The sequence below is a fragment of the Melozone crissalis genome, unplaced genomic scaffold, assembly GCF_028551555.1.
Source record: "Melozone crissalis strain CALT ecotype California unplaced genomic scaffold, PUWL_Pcris_2 ptg000019l_1, whole genome shotgun sequence".
In the NCBI taxonomy this organism is placed as follows: Eukaryota; Metazoa; Chordata; class Aves; order Passeriformes; family Passerellidae; genus Melozone; species Melozone crissalis.
The window spans coordinates 25806428-25828257 of record NW_026535797.1 but is presented as its reverse complement, the minus strand read 5'-3'; the positions used below and the strand labels follow the sequence as shown (position 1 = coordinate 25828257).

The window sequence follows — 21830 nt, the reverse complement described above, 5'->3', positions numbered from 1 at the left end:
ATTCCAAAAGGAACATGTTTCAGAATAAGAACCATTATCCATTGGAGTAATCTCCTGAATAGATTCGCCAGCTCGGGACACTTTCAAAATTTGGCTGGAAGGAGTTCTGGTCCATCTTGTCCAGACCCTGCTTTTGCCAAGAAATATTGGACCAGATGATCACTGAGGTTCCTTCTAACCTGGTGCTCTATAATTAAAGGCAAGTAAATACTTCTGCTAATTAATGGTCTTCATTGTGAACACAAGTCCCTATCTCCTCCAAAATCTTAACTTCAAATCCAAAACTTCTCTGATGACCTGAAATGCCTCAATAGGAGACTTAATTAATAATTTTGTGTCTTTTACACCAGTGGTTCAATGACAAGTATTTAATGTGCAGAGAATATACACTTCTATGCCATTGGGATGTGTGCTAGAATTTGAATACTAAGATTTCTTCTTCCAACAGGGAAGATTTCATACTTCTTCCAACTTCTTCTTCCTGACCTACTGGTGATTGATGCAGAGCCTGAAGGCACCAAATTCAATTTTATTTCCTAAAATACCTACAAATACATTGCATATTGCTTCTCTCCTTTTCAAGGAAAACAAGATTTGCCTTGGTTAGCTTCAGATGCATGCACTGGTTTGTGATCAATATAAACGACCCCATTACTAATTCATTACAACTGCAGTTCTGGGACAGCCATCCATGTTGGAAGATGCTGGAAGCATGTTATCAAAAGATCTAAAAAGTTTTCTCCTCAAACTGCTCTGACCTTGCAAAGGAGGGACTGGTGAACACACATTCCCCTCACACACTTTGTAACTGCCCATCCCAAGCTACTGACCTTTCCCACACATTTGATGAGATCACCAAATGCCCATCTTCCTACACATCTCAAGGATACAAGATGCAAGGGGTTAATTAACATTAAGTATATGATATTAAGCAACAGAATGCATGTCAGAGTCCATATAAATACTTAATCTGAAGAATAACTTAGAAAGTACATTTCTGCAGTAGTAAATAATTAATCCTCTCTGATCAATACAGAAATGACAGTAATTAGAGAAAATAAGACAGCACTGAAACCATTAAGACACGTTTTTGAAGCTGGGATGTTTTTGATGCAGTTATGTTCTTTGTTTACTGTAAAGTTATTCCAACAGGGACAGAAAACCACATATTTTGGAGTGCTAAAACAGTCCAATGTTTATCTTAAGCAACACTTCCAGAACTTATGCAAGTTGAAAAAAGAATTGCAGTAAATTTCCCACAATTTATGCAGCCCCTCATTTCCTAGGGTAGCATTCTCCATTACTATAGATCATCACAGTTTAAAATATTTGCGCATTTGCCAATGTGTCACAAAACACATATTTTTCTTTTTTATTCCTTAGAATTGCACAGCAATCTGTTTAGCTAGGGCCTCTTGGTTTACAATTTCTTCTTGTAACAAATAAGAGGCACACAAGCAAACTCTTTCAGCCCAAATGAAAACAAAACCAAAAAATGTTACCATTGAAATGGCATTTATCAGCTGTCGGACTGATGTGAGAAACTGAGTTAGTATTTGAAATACCAGTCTGTACAAATAAAAAAGTGTTCTGATCCCCTCACCATAGTTTTTTTTCTGTAAATACCAATTTACATTCTGAAACTATGCAGCAACAAAAGACGCAGTTAAGCTTTTCTCTTGAAGTTTGCATAAACATGCCAGCAAACTAAATATAAATACTAAATCTGTTATTACAAGTACAGCCTTTAAAAACAAACCAAATCCTTTAAATTTTCCCTGAATGTATTTGTGCATGTAAAGAATTAATTCAATTTAATCAGGAGGAGTTTAAGAACTTTCAATTTGCAGTTAAGTTCCAGCACATACAAAGAGAAAGAGAACCTAAGATTTGAAGCTGGGTAAGCAAGAGGACAGTAGAGGAGTCGGTGTGTAGAGAAAGCAATGTAACAGTATTAAAAGGCAAAGCATTTTTAAAAAATCTGAGAAAATTTTAGTCTATTTTGAGATATCATTATCATGGTCCCATTGCATGGGGTTCAGTTATCTAACTACAAAATGAAGTGCTTACAATCTCACAAAAACTTAAATTTGGACTTAGGATTTCACTGGTGTACAAAGAATACAAAAGGCAGCATTTTGTGCACATCCTACATACCAAGGCAATTTGAGATCCAATATTACATTTATGCTTGAAATTTAGGAGCTAGTCCAGCAATATGCTGACACCTGATGATACTAAGACAGCCAATAATTAAACATATTTTTAAAGGGGAAAACCAGCAAAACCCAAGCCTCATTCAAATTTAATGCACATTATATAATACATTTAGGGATAAGAAATCAATAAGTATATTATATAGTGTTAGTAAAAAAGAAAGCATTATTACAGTTAATTGCTGCATGTTAACAGAAGTCATATATGATTTTTAAAGGATAGCCTTTGGAATTGCCTGTATCAACAGCCACACCAAAAATTACTCTGAAGCAGTAAAGAATCCAAATTTGAAGTGAACTGCTATGCTGCAGTTATGTACTTCAATACCATGATGTCATCTGCATATTTTTCAAAGTGGAAAATAAATGGAAGATGATAACCACAAAACAACTTGAGCCAAAGACTGCACTGCTCTTTGTGTGGAACCCCATAGGAAGAGACCATGAAACTGCATGTTTCCACTACCACTACTGTATTTGCCATCACAGCTCTCATGGAGGTGAAATATTAACACAAAGAACACACAATATTAACACAGTGCAAAGAGCAATGAAAATATTTGCAGAGTAACCAGTGCCAGAGATGTCAATGATAAAGTAAAGAATTTCAACACAGACTGTTCTGAAAAATATGAATAAACAGACAAGTAGAAAGACTGGTTTAAACAGTAATGGAGAGAAAACGGGCAGACAACATCCATGTCTGAGTTGCAGCTCTCTGCAGGTACAGGGCTTCCTTCAGCACATCTCCAAAAACAGGGTTTGGGATCCTGTTGGTTCACTGCACAACACAGCAACACCTGAGATAAACAGCATAACTGAAAGGCTGCAGCACAAATTGAAACACCTCACACGGAAGTAATCTCATCAAACATCAACATATCACCCACTATGTTTCATAATGAAAATCTCCCTCAAAAAAAATTCCCTCCAGCCTTACTACCCTGCACAGATACAATGCTTATACTCTCCTGAAGTACTGCAGTGCTACCTACCTTTCCAGCATAGAGACACTGCCAGTTTTACACTATGCACCACTACAAGGCCATCTCTTTCATCAAATTGGAAAAATCCCTTTTTTTTAATAGTTACAAACACAGCTTAAGTATATTAAAGCATAGTAAGTAAGGGTAACCAAGAATCCCTCCCTTTCCAGCACCTAATTTCTTCATGCAGATTCCCCACCTCCTCCAGCCATACAGGGGAACCTATTTGGATTTTGCTGATGCAAAATTGAATGAAAAGTCTAGCAATACAAGTCATTTAAGTTGCTAATCAATTACTACTCTATGCATGCTGTGTTCTTTGTTTCCAGTATTGTTGTGCAGCTCTGTTTACTCCTTGAACCCATGTATCTACAATTATTGTTAATTTGAGGTAGGACATGAAAAGGTTCAGCTTCCCTGCTCGGCAGTTTTTCCCGTTTACTTTTACCGGGGTTGCTGCAGGGATTCGGAGCTCTCCCAAGTCCTGAAACAGCAACGCTGAAGCAGCGGAAAAGGCAAATGTGTGCAAAAGAGAGACAGCAGCACAGGGACTTAAACCCAGTCACATTTTGCCTGTTGTGACCCAGCAGAAAGAACAGCACAGTGCAGGTGACAAATGAGAGGAGTCTGTGCTGCTGGTGTAATCCAAGACATATCTGTTAGAAACACAAAACACAGCAGGAGAGGTGTTGTCTGTGAGATATGGCTCCTCCAGAAAAAGGTCAATACTGATGAGGATGGAGATACAGGGGCAGCACAATGCAGGGGGATATCTGGCTCCACACTATCAGCACTGACAATCTGACAGGGCCCAGTGAGGGGTGGCTTTATCAAAAGCAGACAGATTGATTCAAAATCACTTGGAAAATGGAAGAATTTTTTCAAGCTAACAACGTTATTCTAATCTCTGAAGCGACTTCTAGGCCATTGGTGCTTTCACTGTACTGCTGAACTAAAAGAAATTCAAAGTGCTTTTAATCTTGCCATTGCACTAACATGTTTAAATACAAATTTAAAAAAGAATCTGGGTCAAAACAAAGTGCTACACTATGTTAAAATAAAAAAAAGCTATTCATAGGTGAATAACAAAGGGAGAATGCCAAAAAGGGTTGAAATATGCAAACCTGGGTCTCAATACAATGTTCAAATATTTGATTAGAACAATCTCAGTAAAGGTAGGAAATATATATCTTCATCCTGTTCAAGTGATTACTTTTTTATTTTCAAGTACATGCTAACAACTACAAAAAATCCCAACAATCTACTAATATTAATAAATTGCAAATCTTCCCATTGTTCCAGCAATGTAATAGGTGTTAAAACATAATTAGGAATATATATTTCCATCTCTTCTGTAGGCTTGCCCACAGTGCTGTAGTGTATTCACAAGTAATTGTAAGCTGAAAGTATTTCAGTCAGACATTCATAAGAACAGGACCTGGAAAGAAGCACCAGAGGACAATAAACACACTTTTCCCCCAAGAAACTGAACAATGCTCAAGTTATTTTTGACAAATTTTTGTCTAGATTTCTTCAGACACATTATTGTGGTGTTGCTACCACTCTGAAGTTCTGGGCTCCCACACAGCTGTTGCCCAGCTCGTTTCTCTCCCATCTCTATCTGAAGACAGACACACAACTTGATATTTGTCCCTGATTCAACTGTACTTCATTTCTCTCCAACCATTTCCCTGTGGAAATGTGCCCCTTGTCTGTGCCCCTTTTAATTGCAGTCCTGTCTTGTACAGCACATCATCCAGCCCTGCTATTAGATGCAACAAATAATATTGGGGCCTGGTTAGATTTCTAATCTTAGTACTAATTTAATTTTGATACCAAATTAATAACTATGCTGCAGTGTTTTTCCAATCAGTCTCATACCCATCTGCAAGTCATTTCACTTATATCATATTGACTACTTTGGTTACTAGGACTAGAACACCCTCTCCAAACAGAAGTAGGAGTTAAAAAATGAAAAATAATTAATTACTCTGATACAGTATCATCAGATAGATCTCTTTAGAGAAAATTGCTCTGTTAAGGGAAATAAGGATGACAAATGTTAGGTGATTAATGCTCCTTGGACTACTTATCCTAGCACCTTGGTCTGTATGTATTTGTTTTCTGTGCCACAAAAACAGTTACCTCTCTCTTGAGTTTAAAATATAGTAATTAAAAAATAAAAGTCTTTTTTTACAACAATCTTCTCTCTTATACTGAAAGTGAGCTCATACAAAGAGTGACAAGAACAGTGAGGTCAGCTTTTAATCTACCTTTAACTTCTACTATTTGTATCTGTGTACATGTTTTGTATTTTACACCTTGCCTACTGCTTTATTTTCAAAGTATGAAGTTCTCATACAAGTGCTGGTGACTGAGAGCTGGAGCTGCCAGTGCTGCAGGAGCACCTGCCCATAACTGAGCAGGGTAAAGCTGGAGAGGAACACTGCAAACATTGTCCCTGGCTCAAGGCAGCAGCAGAAACTGCAGTAAAGGATGCTGTCAGTAATTCAAAGGAGTGGATGATGTTTCTGCCCTCCTGAGCTGAGGGAAGGGCTTTACACAGCTCTGTGTGTCACAGGAGCTACAAACAGGGACTTGTGCTGTTAAACAGCCAACAGGACCTTCTGCTTTTGCAAGTCTGTTCCCCGACCCTTCAAGTCTCACCACCTCCTCCATTCGAGTGGGAATTTTGAGGCCAACTGGAAACCTTGCTGACAGAGGAAATGTGCTTTTTCCATAGCAAAAAGGCTTGGCTGCTGTGCCTGCATGGGTGTCTCAAACAACACAGGTACCACATTCATTCTCATCTTAGTCTGTCACTCCACATGTTCCTCTGAGACAGGAAAGGCAAAGTAAAGCAATGGGGCTCCCCTGAAGAAGAATAACCTTTTTCTTCCCTTGAACAATGCTATGCTTTTTTTATTATAAGCCCATTTTATCAGCTATTTCTACTGTATTTCTTTTCAATGGTGTTCTGAGCTGTGCACATACTCCATCTCTGCACCAACTGAAAATTCAGGGGAAAATCTGCCCACATAAAAAGAAGCACGTTAAAAAAATGAAATACAGGTAAGTATTTTAACCTACAGTATATAAATCTTATTTTTCTAGTGCTTGCTGTATTCATAAACTTTTTAAAAAGAAAACAAACAGATTCTGCTACATTATCTTGTGCATCATTCAGAAGGCAGCACTTCCATAGCAGATTTCCATAGCAGATTTCTCCTCTAATAATAGGATTTCTTTATACCCATAAATGACATCAGAAGATCAGAGACATGATTTTGTCACAAATATGCCATTTGGCTTTGAGCTAGATTTTAAAACTACCTGTGTCACCCCTCCACAAGGTTTAACAGGGGAAGTAAAGTTGAAACCCAGTGGCTCAGAAGCAAGAACTAAAATACCCCAGCATACAAATTCACAAAATCAAACTAAATAATCATTTATTGCTGCAGAAATATGCCCACGGTCAAGATCAAAAAGAATTTAGAAAACAGGAAACTTATCCAATTTTCTAAGCTTCAGGCTTGGACTGAATCTGTAACCTGGAGATGCAGTGCTTGTTTGCATCAAATGAGAATGTGACACCTCATCTGCAACCTTATTATCTTAACATCATATTGTATAAAGTGAATTAACAGAAATTACTCTGCAGATCTCTTTGAAAGTCAGCTTTTTTCCCTACCCTGTCCCTTTTGAGAAGTATCAAAACTCTTTCTTAAAGATAACCAGAAAACTCAATATTCAAGGGGGGAAAAAAATCCACAAAAAAAACCCCAAAAACCCCAGTGCAAGTCCCTAATAAGCATTTCAATTCAATGGTAACTTTTTGCTTTTTTGAATACAGAACACCCAAACTTCTCATAAATGTTGAAACACAACCTTTTAAAGCTTTTTAAAAAGTGTTCTCCATTGTCCTTCCTCCCCATCAAAACCCAGTATAATTTAATGAAGCATTAAGGCTCTAGAGGAATGGCTTTTTCTGAGCATAACAGGAGTACAATTTGCAACCAGCTCTAACAAAAGACAGTAATCTCTTCCCTCCTGTTGGCACTGTAATAGCAACAAAGAAAAACATGGCTTTTGTAACTAGACATCAAATACAGCTTGTCAAAAATCTACTCATCTCTCTTCCTTTTAAAGAAGAACCAGCTTCTCAAATCATCTGTTATTACAAAAATTAAATGCTTGTTTGGCCATAAAAATGCTCCGTTTGACACACCAAGTGTGCTGTTAGGTTACCACTGTTTCTGTTTTATTATACTTATTACTATTTATCACTTGAATTCACTCACCTGCATTGACACCAAGAGACAAGACGAGCTCAGGACTCGGTTCAGTGCCAGCTGATAACAAATGGTGCTGTCTGTGTACAAGTTCAGGAATATGTATCCAGTTGAATATTTGCCACACAGTTGACATGAATACATTATCTTTAGATAAACATGCGCAGCAGAAAGCCTAGTGCTCAATTAAGACAAGTAAATCAGCATCTGAAATTCACTGTACAACTTGCATTTTATGAAGGCATAAACCCCTTGGAAAGTCAGAAATTTGGTGTAACATCCAGCTCCTGGCAAGCCATGGTGTACAATACTGAGAATGCTTCACCTCACACACTGTCTGAGCAGCCTTCAAAACGCACTTTGTGTCAAAACAGAGAAAGGAGATTAAATCAGACAAGACTTGATAGAATAGCAAAATTACAGACTAATATAGAACAGCTTCAGTCCCAGTGAGGGATCTGGGAGGAATATTTGAGTTCCCTACTGCAGGCACATCAAGAACCAAACATTAAATCTTTCAGGCTATATGATTTATTACTTCAAGCCATGCAGACCCATGGAAAGGCACAGACTTCCTGTTTTCTCATTATCTATAAATTTCCTCACCACTGCAGAGAAGTGATCAGACAAAAAGTCGATTACATTGTTGAACAGAATATGAAGGGTTAGGTAAGAACTCTAGATGACTTAAACCTAACTTCAATCCAGCATCTCATCAAGGAAAAACAAACCAGATGCCAATTTCACAAGTGAGAAAAAAGTAGAAGGGAGTCTCACCAATGCCAATAAATAATAATATACTACAAAGACTGAGGAAAACAAAATCAAATCCCCCGCAGAAAAGGAAACTGAATTCAGAGAAAATGGACAAAATTACAAAACTGAACGACATGATGAAAAGGATACATTACAGCTGGAGAGAAAGATATCTGTGCCTATGGCCATGCCAGTAATGAGCTCCAACAAGGCTAAACCACACCTGAGCTGTATCCAAAGGCAGCTGTTCCCTTTAGGGATACGCAATGACCTCTCTGTGTGGTTCTTGGGGCTGTGACATGCTAAAAATTATATGGAACACTGAGGAAACAGACTTTGAGAAGGTAATTTTTTTTTTTAAATAAACCAGCTCTTTCAGTTAGTTGGTACTCAGCTTTCCTCAGGTCACGACTTCACCATGTGTAACTGGAAAGAAACGGTAAAGTGCTTTCCCCACAATGACATTTATCAGTTTTTCAGCAGAGGATTAGCAGCAACAAAACCAAGAGCTAGGGACAGAAATAAACGTGGCTGAGTAGCCTATACCCAAGTAAATACCGCCATCAACCACTTCTGTCCCGGTAAAGGAGTCCAATAATTGATATATTTGCATTTCGAAAGATATACATACTTGTGTGGTTTAAAAAAGAACTTTGAAGCAATATAGAAGAAATTTATAAAAAAGAATTTTGAAGCCTAAGTCCTAATCTTTTGCGTAAGAAATATTCTCCTTTAAAAATTACGTATCTATGGCAAGGGGACATTCAATTTTTTCCTCACAAATCTCAAACATAAACTGTCAGTAAATAAAGCAATTTCAGCACATATTATTCAGCTCCATGTCTTAGAGCAATTGAGGAAATTTGCTATCATTACATAAAATCCTTTCATAGCTATTCACAACTACACAGTACTGCAGAAAAGTTGAAAGATCATGATAAATCATCACTGCTATCACAACAAACAACATGAAGAACTCTTTACAAGTTGTTAAGGGACAGAAAAAAGTAAAGATCTGCATGCAAATTTAAAATATCCCATTATATTAATGCCTATGGCATTGCATCTAAAAGAAAACAGTATCCATGGCCAGATTCTACTAGTTATTATCATTGTTTAAAATAGACAAACAAGATCAAAACAAAAAATAATAAATTGGTGCAATGAAAAGAAAGCATAATTATTTACAACCTTATAAATGGTTTTTAAAAAATTGTCTGACTCCATCCTTCAGTGCAAACATTAATGAATAACATTGCAGCAGCTGCAGAAGCCATGCCTATAGCACCATCTCAACCTGCAGCCCATGACACACCTCACTGATGATTTTAATGGGAGCTAGACTCAGACTTTCATATATGAAGCATACCAAGAGAGTGCATTTAATTGTCTAAATACAGACTTAACCACATGCATGTGTTTGAATTTAGTGTTTTGCTATATTAAGTGACAGTTTTCTCCTGACACTACTGTTCATTACCTTCAAAAAACATCAAAATTTTATTCATTTATTCATAAATTTTTTCCTTCAGTTTGGTGTTTATCTATTTTACATCCTGTTACTTCATTTTTTCTTTGCTCCTTTGTGCTTTCCTTCTCAAACACAAGCTGAATAAGGCATCTATCATAGGGTTTTGAACTTGAGCCAAATTGACATCTCAGTATTCATACTAAAACCACAGAAAATTTCCACATCATTCAAATTAATATTTCACAGACAAACTGGATGACTTGGCAGTTCTTACTGCTACAACTTTAGTTCCATGTGACAGTGAAAACTGAGATGCTGAATGACAACTTTCAATTCTTAATTCTTTCTACTTAATAAATTTTACAATAGCCTTTTCTGTCCATTTCAGCAAGTCATCACATGCAATATCATTTATGAATCTTCTTTAGGACATATATACAGAAATGAAATCATGTGAACAAACTTTAGTTTGCCCAAGTGACCACAGAAGAGTGACCCCAGAGCTCACAGAACAAGATACCCAAAGAGGTATCTACACCGCAAAGATTTAGATTTGCAGTACAAATTAACATCATTCTTCTGTGTCTGAGCTCTAGCCAGAACCTTCAGGGTTTGGTTCAAAATGCTTCCAGCCTGGTAGCCTGTTTTAGATCCTGTCTCTCTGTGTGTTTGACCCAGGACACAGCTGTTTGTATTCCTGCTCTGCAGCCAAGGTGTGTCCTGTGTTAATGCTCAAGAACTCACCTGAAAATGCTTTCCTGAAAGACTATACCACACTTCTGGCAGTTCCCTGTATTTCTTCTGGGTTTTTCCTCCCTCCACTTCTGCCTTTTCAATTTCACTTTTATTCTTCCATACACTTTAATTAAAATCAGTGAGCTTTTGAAGTTTTCTATTAAATGAAGGCATATCTTGCACACCAGGTGGGCAATTACAAGCACTCACTGCTTGGGCTGCTGGTGAATTTTTCAGATTAACTCACCTAGCTCTTAGAAGAGTAGAAACACATCATTAGACAACATTCACATTCAAAGGAGGCATTAGGAAAAGTGAGACAACTGACTGCATTTCACTTATTTTTAAAATGTAAACAAAACTGATGATACAGCCACTTACGAGGGAACAAGCAGAAGAGGCAAATACCAGTAAGATATGTGGAGGAAGTTCTCAGGACTGCAGGATTTGGGCTGTTATATTTAAAGACTTACTGCTTTCCTGTTTCTTGCCAGAATTTTTTGGCAATTCTATGACAGAGTCAAACATGACACTACCAAAACCAGGTAACTCAAATGAAACCACTATTTTGAGCTAGCTATTTTTATTTACACTCTGCATATTATGAGAGCATTCATCTACTATTGCATAGGTAATAAACCAGGAATAAAACAACCAAATAATAACAAATACTGTATAATATCAGTCATTCGTTGGGTCAACAGGACAGGCAGAAAATCTGCTTGAATAGACTTCACTGAACAACATTAAGCTGCAAGCTGCTCAATGCAAGTTTGTCCAAGCAAAAGGAACAAAGGAATTGCAGCATTTTTCCTTAGATGTCTTATTAAACCCAGTATAAACCTATTGATATTGAGCATTGACCAATACACAACTGATGTAACTTCTGGAAGAGAGACAAAATTCATAGAGGTTCATACAAGCACAGTGATTAAATCTGTTTCTTTACCCTGCCAGACTGATCACACCATGCATAAGATTTGGAAACCAAGTGTAGGAATCCAGAGCCAAGGCAACCAACATCCCTGGACAAGCTCCCAAAACATGTCAGGAAATGGTAAAAGTTGACCATGATAGAAGCATGTTGAGCTCCTGAGACCTGCAATCCTGCACAGATGTACATTTCTGCTGAGGCTGGGCAGAAACACAGCAACCTCAGTGAAACAACTGGCCTGTCTGGCTGCCCTGAACAATCACTTTCAAACTCAAATGAACACACAACTGCCAAGGATGTGTGGAATATAAGGATATTTTACTAAGGGCAATTTAGCCAGAGAAAAAGAAGATGGGAAAGTAATAAATTAACCCAGCCAGCTGTACAGAGCTCAAAAGCAGAAGAGGGCCAAGATGAAAATGCAGCAATGGTGCTGTTCCCCATCTGCACCTCTGGAGATCTGCTCAGCCTTGCTACTGGGTGAACCCACAACCTGGCAAGAGAACCAACACTCTGCAAATCAGAGTCCACTGAGACCATCCAATGACCTGTGCCTGGAAACAGCTTCTCAAATGGCATGGCAGAACCTTCTGGCCTCCCTTCCTGCTGCCTTCAGAGACTGCATAATCAATAAAATATGACGATCAACACTGATTGCAATGGCAAAATTGGCTTTTAATGGCAATCACCCTGAGTTATAACTGGCTGCTCTAAATTAAGCAGAGTGACACAGAACAGCTCTAGTTTCTCCACACACACTGACTTTTATTAGCAATGTTACATCCTTTAAGTGGAGAGCAGTCTTTCCCAAGCTACTGCTGTTATTTTAAATGCCTCTCACACTGTGAACAAATTTACTTACCAATGCTCTCAAAGCAGTTCTCTACATCTCAGATCACTAAATTAAGCAGTCATTCAAGCAGCTTATCTCATTAATCATGAGGACGCAAAGATCTTATGATTTACAGTCAAAACCAAAACTAATTTTCTCTCAAAGGCCAAAACAATTCACTTGAACATCCTTAAAGGAAACATAAGAATGAGACAGTTCATAATAACTTCAGACAAACCTAGTGGGGTTCAAATGATCACATCTGGCTCATGTGATTGCCTTTGTTTTTCTTTTCCAACTTCTCCTTAATTGGAAAATTAAGGAACAAATCTTGTCAAAGCATAGATTTTTGGTGTGTTTTGTGATTCCCCTGGTTGAACCCAATACACCTCTCCCCCGCCCATCTCCCACACCTTGTTTTGTTTTTTCCTTTAAAAAGGCTCCCATACATGCAAAAAAGTCCTCAAAAAACCCCCAGAATTTCATCTTGAATGCTTTTCACAAACCTTGAATCTTGTGTAAATATGAGTTCCAGAAATTGGTGAGAAGTTCAAAACTATCTACAAATCATTCCACACCTACTAATATTTTCCTGGTAGACACCACCCCAGAGTTAGATTCTAAAAATTATGTGACCTGTTTAGGACATGTTAAAGATCTGTAAACCTTCTACATCACTGAATTCTCTCAAGAGAAATGTGATGGTACTCAAAACACCTTTTTTTTGCTCATGCCATCTAGATTACCTTCAACATCTATCATGTGATCTGGATTACTTTCAATACCAATCTTGATACATTTCAAAAGAAGTTACCTTGCCTTTGCTGCATACCCTCGTCTGAGCAAAATAAAACAAACTAATGTAATATTTATAGGGTAATAAGCACAAAGAACCTCATCAGAATGCGTTAACTGGGATACAGATGATCCATGATTCCCTAAAACTGTATTATACTCACATGTGATTTACAGCAAGCATTTCTAAAGTAAAATGCATTTTGTCTTAACATTTGTCTCTTTGAAAAGCCTACATAGAAATAGCAACACCAATAAATATTTCATAACATTATGCATAATGCTAATAAAAAGTCTTCTAAACTAACATATAGAAAAATCAAAATTCCAAGTAACTTTTCAGAAGAGAGTTTAACAAGTTAGGAGTCACATGACTTTTTGTGAAATAGGCACATTCATAAAATGTCCACGTTCACAAACATTTTAAACCACTGGCAATCCAGCCATGGTATGCTGCTTCAACAGGTTCAATTTCCCCCTTTCAGAGCAGCAACAGCAGCTTGTACACATTTCACATCAGGGATTTCCTAAAGCCAACTGCCCTATAAGCTTTGCTGAACCTTTTAATTCCCAGTCTCAGTGACTTCAAAGTAGCATCAGCTGCTCCCAGGGGAACCTTTGGGAAGCTACACTGATCCTGCTCAGTTTCCCCAAACTGACAAAGGGTGATGAGTCACCTCAGCACTAATCCTAAAATCTCCAAAGCGCAGCAAGTGTCCTCAAAGGAAGGTGAGGCAGCTCAGGGACGCGCTCCAGTCCCGGAGCTGGGCTGAATTTCTGCCATGACAGGAAAACACAGATTGATGTGTGTGTACCTCTGGGGGCACATGCATACAGACACCAAATCACTTGTGTTAGCAGAAAGGTGTCATTTCAACAGTGTTTCTTACTATATTTAGAGTGTGAAATTTTATTGATTCAAAAAGAAGCAAGGAATCAATGGATCGTGCCAAATGAATTGGTTTATTTTTAATCAGCTCTAGTAGGAGCCTAAACTCAAACCTAATTATTTCCTGCATGATTTTCTACAATTTTTGTCAGCATATGCATTAGTGCTGAGATCTCAGTTTCAATTCTAATCCTTTTTCACTCTATTTCACAAGTATGTGCAAATAGAATTTTAGCAATGTTTCCCTCATGATTGTTGCCACTGATTCCAAAGAAGGACTAAATTACTGAACTCCACTAAGTATATTTCTATTTTATGTGAAAAAACTTCTGGGAAATACGTGTGACTTACTTCATACATTGCAAGACTTATAATTTCCCACCCTTACCCATTACATCTAAGCACAACAAATTCAAGAGTGCCTTGATCTATTGTACAGTGATCACAGAAGAATGTTCAGGTGACATATATGGAGTAATGGACCCAGAACCAACACAATTTAAGGAACAAAAAAGTGTAAAAACAAACAACCTTTACTATTACAACCCCTCTTCAGCGGAAATTATTCTGGAAGTCTCACTTATGTGATGAGATCAAGGGTAGAAGCTACTCCCATTACAAGACAGAATGGAGAGGTCACTTAGTCTTGAAGGCACCTTTGTACAAAGACTTGAGGTTTTATAGATCAGGATTTTCATAATTCTGGAAATAAAGGTTATATTTGATTGTCACTAAATAAAATAAAACCACTGCTGAAATGAGTTCCCATGGGGACATTACGAAGAGCAAATCACCCCTGAAAATTTCCTCCAGCTCTTTTTCTTAATAGATTTTAAGAGAATCAAAACAAGCATATCTAAAAAGAAGTCAAATAGCACCTGGAAGCAGCTTAGAGGTTTCTCACAGAGAACATACACGGGGCCAGAGAAAACCCTTTGCCTCATATGTACTGCAGAGTTTAGAGACTTAAAGTACTTTATGCTGCTTTCATGAAGCATGTAACACAAAACTTTCATCTAGCTACAGTCCTTAGGATACACACCATGGTAAGATTAAAATAAAGGTGGTCTGGATGAAAATGGATTCCTTTTGCTTGCAGCCATATTTATTATATCATTCATTATAGTGAATGAAAGCTAGAACATATTGACATTTCTGGCAGAAAGCTTAAGAAAAAAAAGACCTGAAGAAAATGGAGACTTTTCACTCCATTAGCTGAGGACAGCACACAGAGAAACAAGAAATCTTTACTAAAGCAAAACATAATGAAGAAATTTTAAGGTATTAACTTTGCACCAGAACAATATGCCTTGTTGTGCAAGAAAGCCAAGGTGAGCATGTTCCTTCCCTCACTTGAGAAGATAAACACGATCCTGCAAATTAATGAAGTAAAACCAGAGTGTGACACTAGGAGAAGGAGCTCTGTACACTTCATAACTAGGTAGGAGCAAATAACTGTATCTGAACCTGCCAGGAAACAGGATTGATGGTTTTACAGGCTGCCTTTCCTGAAAACTACAACACAACTGGAAATTGATTCTTCCTCAGTTAAGCAATGTCAGTTCTACTCCCTCTGAGCAGCTGATCTCTCCTGCACTGCAGATGACATGAAACTACAGGAGCAGGTGGTGCACTGAGGAGGCAGCACACTCAACTCTGACATGCTACTAAGGTAATTGAAAATTCAGCAATACTGCACAGGGTAATTGAAAGACACAAACAGCTTTGATCTAATATTGCCATTATCTAATATTGCAAACATCCATCTCTCAATCCCATACACGGTTGTTTTAAGATCATGAAAACAATTTCAATATAATTACAATGAATGTTCAAGTCTTCTAATTTAATAAGGCTATATCTAGTTTTACTACATCAAATTTTTTTCTAATGTTTTATAATATAAAAGCAATTAGGACTCTGAGCAGTACAGCAGGGGGAAATTTTTTTTATCAGAAAAGGTGCATTTGGTTAGAAGCCGTCTTACAGTAACACCATTCATCATTGAGCAACACCTGCCTTTGCCAGCTTTTAGGACAGGCATAATCACTTCTGCTTGGTAGTAACAGCAGAGAGACAATGATCATGGAATATTTTGAAAATTGAGTACCTAAGTTACAAGCCCTCAAAGTGAGCACAAAGAAGTTATCAGCAAAGCTGTAGGGTAAGACATCCTTCACCATAAAAATACAAGGGAACAGCTCTACTCATCAAGTCTGACATACAGGTGGGGGATGACATGGACACTGAAGAGGAATGCATAAGGATTGGCTGGAATGTTCTTCCCAACTAAACTGTATATAATTCCAGGCTTAAACTGTATTGAGCACTAAAAAAGTCCCTTGGTCCATTAGGGTGTTCTGTTGGGAAAAACCCCAAGGAAATCCAGTGGATGCAGAAGTGCCCGTGCCTACACACAGCACCTTCTGGGACGACCATGGCCATTGCTCAAGCTCTGCCCTCTGACATTCCCTTTGGACTTGGAGTGGAGGTGCCCAAGGCCATTTAACAGGATCTCTCACTTTCAGACACATCCTGTTGTGAGTTCTGCCACTCCACTCCTGTGGCTGAGGTGATTTTTCTCTGCACACACCCCCTCTTGAGGCAAACAAGCAGCTCTGGCTGAAAACTCCATCCCAGTTGCACAGATTGGGACACAATGACATTGAGCACTCTTTGCTTTAACCTTCCTCCTCAGCCCTGTCCCATCTAACCCAGCACAGGGTAATCCACAGCCAGAACACACTCACCATCCTACACCAGCCACCTTATCCTCCTGGGGCTGCTCAGGCAATCAGGATTTTGGCTGGCTGTGCCCAGGACTGACACACAGGCTGGTTCTAACCTGAAATGGGACTGCCAACAGGAGGCAACGTGACCCCACTGGCCAGTCCACTGACAAATATCTGAAATTCAAGTTGCATTTAATTTAACAGCCACTTTAGACCTAGGCTGCCAAGAACCTTAACACTTTGTGTTGTAAAGCAAATACTAAGCTACAGGAAAGTTTCATCGTTCTATAAGCTACTAAACACTAACTCAGGAGTCAGGCCAGAGCAGATTTTGCAAAAAGTAATCCCAAACTTCAAAGTTAAAGAAGAAGCTCCTACTGCTTGAGCAAGCCATGGGATTTGAGAGGTGGTTCTCCATGAGAGGGAGACAAAGGAGCACAATTCCTGATCTAAAAGGCATGGTCACTATGCAAGGGAGACCCAAATGACAGATATTGCCACTTCTGTAGAGGCTCTGAGGGAAAGAGGAATGGAAAATGTAAGAGGACATTGTATAAATTATTTCCCTGATCCCTTCCTCTATCACTCTCTTCTTCCAATAAAACATGCACATTGAAATGCTGAAAAGAATTACCTCTGCATGTGTTTCTTTCATCAGTCTGGCACACATTGCAGGATAATAAGGAGAATGAATACATTTCCCTCCTGCCAGATGTGATCTGGAGTCAGAAACACCCCAGCTATAAATGAGTTCTACCAGCTCCACAGGAATCCTTTATTTTATTTTTAAGTGACTTAAATAATCTAAAAATTATTTGCATCCACAAATGTTCAATCACTGAATGGCTGGAGGCTAATTGGAGAATTATCTTTCCAGCAGCGAAGTATTCACACTTATTTTGCATGGCAGGTTCTGCTCACTGTTAAAATAATATTTGCTTATTTGTTCTAACAAAGTATGTTAATAAATGCATGGGTTTTGGAAGAGTAAATAAAACCCCTTGGAAACAGAATCTTTCCAGTGGTGCACCCACATCCTCATGGCACCAAATCCTTACAGTGGAAATGCTAGGACATTCAGTTTGCCATGCCTACAAATTACCCTGTCCTTCCCCACAACCTTCAGACACACAGACCTGGAGGTTTTTTAAATATGCTTTCTTAGCTTTGTCCCAGACAGAGATTCTTATTCTTTGCAAGCATTCTCTCATTACTCATTCATATTGGCAAAATTTTTGCTTATTTGATTAAAACTCCATAAAGATAATATGCTGTGGTTCTAAGACACCTGATTTGTCAGGCAAAACAAAAATTGCAGCCCAGAAAGCATTAAGAACATCTAAGTTTCAGGAGAACCCAGAAAGGGTGGCAGGATTTTGCCCAGGTCACCTTTGCAGATCTCCAGCTCCTAACACAGCAGCTGCAGGAGAATTGCAATAGAATGGAATTTGCTACAGACACGAAGTTTCTTAGCAATGACCTGAGTGGGAATTGGCCCCAATAGAGAGCCTGAAACTGTTTAGCCAAGCTGTACTTGGAACCTGAGCCAGGTTATGTTTACACTCTCACTTGTCAGCAGCACAGACAGAGCTCAGGATGTTCTCATTAGCCACTGCATTTTAACAACACAAAACACATTTCCCCACCAAACAAAACAAACAAACAAAACCCCACAACCCCACAGTGTACCTTATTATTCTCCAAGTCAGACTTCCAAGACACTAACTCAGAAAAGCATTCAATTTTATCTTTTGAGATAATTTCAGAGAGCTTGGCTTCACTCTGGCCAAGAAAGAGCTTTATGTGATCTAAGATGGCATAGTCCAATAAGAGAAAATGACAGAATCCATTTCGTGTACCTTCTCTCATAAATGCAGATCAAAAATTATGAGAAAGATGATCACAATGGGGAATTGCAAGATTTTAAATAAGGTAACATTTGGTTGCATTTAGCAAAGAGAAAAGAAATCTGCAAAAACACGTGGACAACATCATAGTAGAGTTGAATAGGAAAAATTTATACTGACAAAAATTATCTCAGAACATAATGATGACAAACTGACATGTTTTTCTGTGCTTGTCTGAAGTCACAGCAATTAGCAGCACTGTTGATTGTATGAGAACGCCACTTTCAGCTGAGATGCCAATGCACTGTTAAAAACACATTCATCCCAAGGAAAAGTCCTGAACCTCCCCTCGTCAGGACAGGTGTGTTAAGAGCTGAATGGGGTGGATGTCTCACTGCTTTGCATGTGCTGGCAGATTTGCTGCCCCTCTGCACTGGGCCAGAGGGAAATATTTAGAACACACCAAACATGAGACAGGCCCGCAGTGCAGCTATGCACAAAGATTTGCAAAAGCTCCACACAACATATCAAACAAAACACACCCTGCCTACTAAGGCAGACTGACAAATAAGCAGTCAAATCTCACAAGCATTACCAGGTTGTAATTCAATTAATGCTTTCAATGACACAACTATTAAAAACCATGCATGGCAATATCAATATTAGCCATCAAAAACTTTGCATCAGCACTTTTACAGCTCGATTTGTGCAATATGTATCAGTCCTGAGGTACTGTTGTGTCTACTTGATTTCTTTATGACACACTTTGAATGAAAGGTTATACCTTATTATGTAGAAAAAATAATGACCAAAAGGAGTGAAACTTGAGCTAAGTTTCACTCAATGGACTAGAGACAAGATGATGAATGAACTCAGTCAGTTAATAGTCTGTAATCCAGTGACTGACTACACTGCTTGCTGCCTCCAGCAACCACAGCACATGGCAGAAAAACACAAGATTTTTGCCAATGGCCAAAAGCAAGTGTCACTGCTTTCCCATGTACTTCTTAGGACAGCATTTAAGTAGGAATATCTAGCCTATGCCAACCTGATAAATGACCTTGTTTTTCATGGATGCTTTGTACCAACACGTAAACTGTTAACCTATAGAAGGACAAACCAGAATTTGATGGATTTTTAAATATTGTTTGTACATAGAAACTCTGTAATGATTTTAAAACAAACTAAAATAAAATACTGAAGGGCTTCCATTAGACTCAGCAATTCACAGCACATAGTGCATTCTCCATTCCAGAACAATTTAACTTTTTTTAACAATAGTTTTCATTATATTCACATTTTTATTGAGTGTAGGGAGAAATAGATGTGCCATGGCTCCTACTGTAAAATTAAAAAAAAATCCGTTTATCTGTTTGTAGCATATATGAAAACAAGTCAAAGTTAATGATGCCTAAAGGCTATTGCCTATTTTCTGCTTTACTACAAAAAGCCTTAGAAACCAGTAGGGTCCATAAATCACTTGACTATTCTGCAAATCTTGTCATTACACTTACAATTTCTTGCCCCTCTCTGCGGTTTAAGAATCTGCTTATTACTGCAAATGCTTTGCATACATTACAGACACAAGATTGTGTGAGACAAAAAAACCACAGGCAGTACAAAGCAAACTCCCTCCAGCCTTCAGCCTCATTGTCTAAAGTTAGTAACACTATTTAGTCGTTCCTTGCTTTTATGAAGAGTAAATTTTGCTTCTCCACCACTTTCCAGGTTCTCATTTAAAAATCAACGAGACTTCAAAAGAAATGAATACATTTTCTTGGAGGTGTGCGCAGTTCTTCCAGAGCATGGATCAAAGCTGGAGTAAATTTCTATAAACACTTCTCATTATCTTTTGAGGATTCACCAACTCTTTCAAGCATACTGGGGATTTCAAATTGGCCAGTAGGATATGTCATTAGATCCAATTTCTATGGTTTCACAGACATATTTACCTTTTTTCAAGTAAATGATTATGCAAGAGCAGTCTGTCATCAGCCCCTGCTCCCCATTTTTTAATTGTAAATGCATACATTGCAAATCAAAGACACTCAAGTTTTGAGCTGATCAGACTGCACTACAAATAAGCATTTGAAAAGTAGAAATTAAGGCCAGTATCTCCCTAATACACATTCCCACAGACATGAGCTTCACAGCTTCCTGCCCATTAAGTGAGGCCACAGAAGAGAAAGACATGAATGAGCAGAGGTAATTCTAACAGTCAAAGGGATCAAACTCCAGTTAAGATTAATACTAATTGCCCATTAATCAATCATTCTAGAACAGTGGAAAAATATGACAGCATATCTCAAGTTACTGGATTGATAGGAGTTGTAGATAGGCCTTTCCCTTTTTCATTTATAAATAAGGCTAGACAGGAAATTCTTAATAAACATACTTGCACAGGCATCCCTTCTACACAATCCAAAACAGTCAAAGAAAATTCAGACTAGTCATTCATGTAAAATTCCCCTGCACAAAAGGAATTCAGTGGCTCCAATCATTTCTTCAAATGAGGCAGTTGATTGTAACTTCAGAATGCAATGCCAAGTGGCTAACAGGAAGATCAAAGCATTTTACTGTCTGCATTGAGAAGATTACACTGTTAGACTAAAAGCAATTCAGACAAAGACTGATGAAAGATGAATCCATTTTCTTTTGGAACTGAGCAGTTTGGACATTAAAGTATTTGGACAATTTTACATTAGAACTCCATAGCAGAACCAGCAGTCTCAGTTCTAACATTTATGGTCTTTGTTCAGAAAAATACTTTGAAATGAATGGATGCAGTATTATTGCATAGCCAAAAATAAATTTGCAGCAGAACTAGTTAATTGGTTTTTGCACTGTTAGACCATTCTCTCAAGACATACAGAATGAAACCAAATGTTCTCTCCTTTTCCAACACAAAATAGGAAGCAGATTATCATGGGTTGGTCCAGATTGCACCCTTTGCCTAATAAATGGAATAATTTACTAGAACAGAATCAGGTTTGTCACATCTGTGAACAGAAATCCTTATCCTGACCTTAGAAAACTGGCCAGTTCACAGGACAATAAACACTGCTCTTGCTGGTACTTGCACACATTTACAATACAAGCACTGAAGATGAAAAACAAAAAGCTTTAAATAACAGGCTTCCCAGAAGATGGTCAGCTAAGCAGGAAAGGTGAGAGGTTCCTGCAGTTTCACACCAAAAGCACTGAAAGAAAGGTGGAAGATACCTGAATCGCCCAAACTTTCCAATATTAAAGCTTGTTCTTGCATCTCTGACCAGGTTCAAAATGCACACATCTTTATAGAAGCTCATTTATATGTCTTAAAAGAATTCTTAACCTTCTTTTTGC

The 21830-nt window shown here is 38.1% G+C and overlaps 1 protein-coding gene across 2 annotated transcripts in view; it reads right to left on the bottom strand.

Annotated features, from left to right (window-relative positions):
- NRG3 (neuregulin 3) overlaps positions 1 to 21830 on the bottom strand; it is a 455224-nt gene that overhangs the window by 221514 nt on the left and 211880 nt on the right. The gene's annotated exons all lie outside the window — the stretch shown is intronic.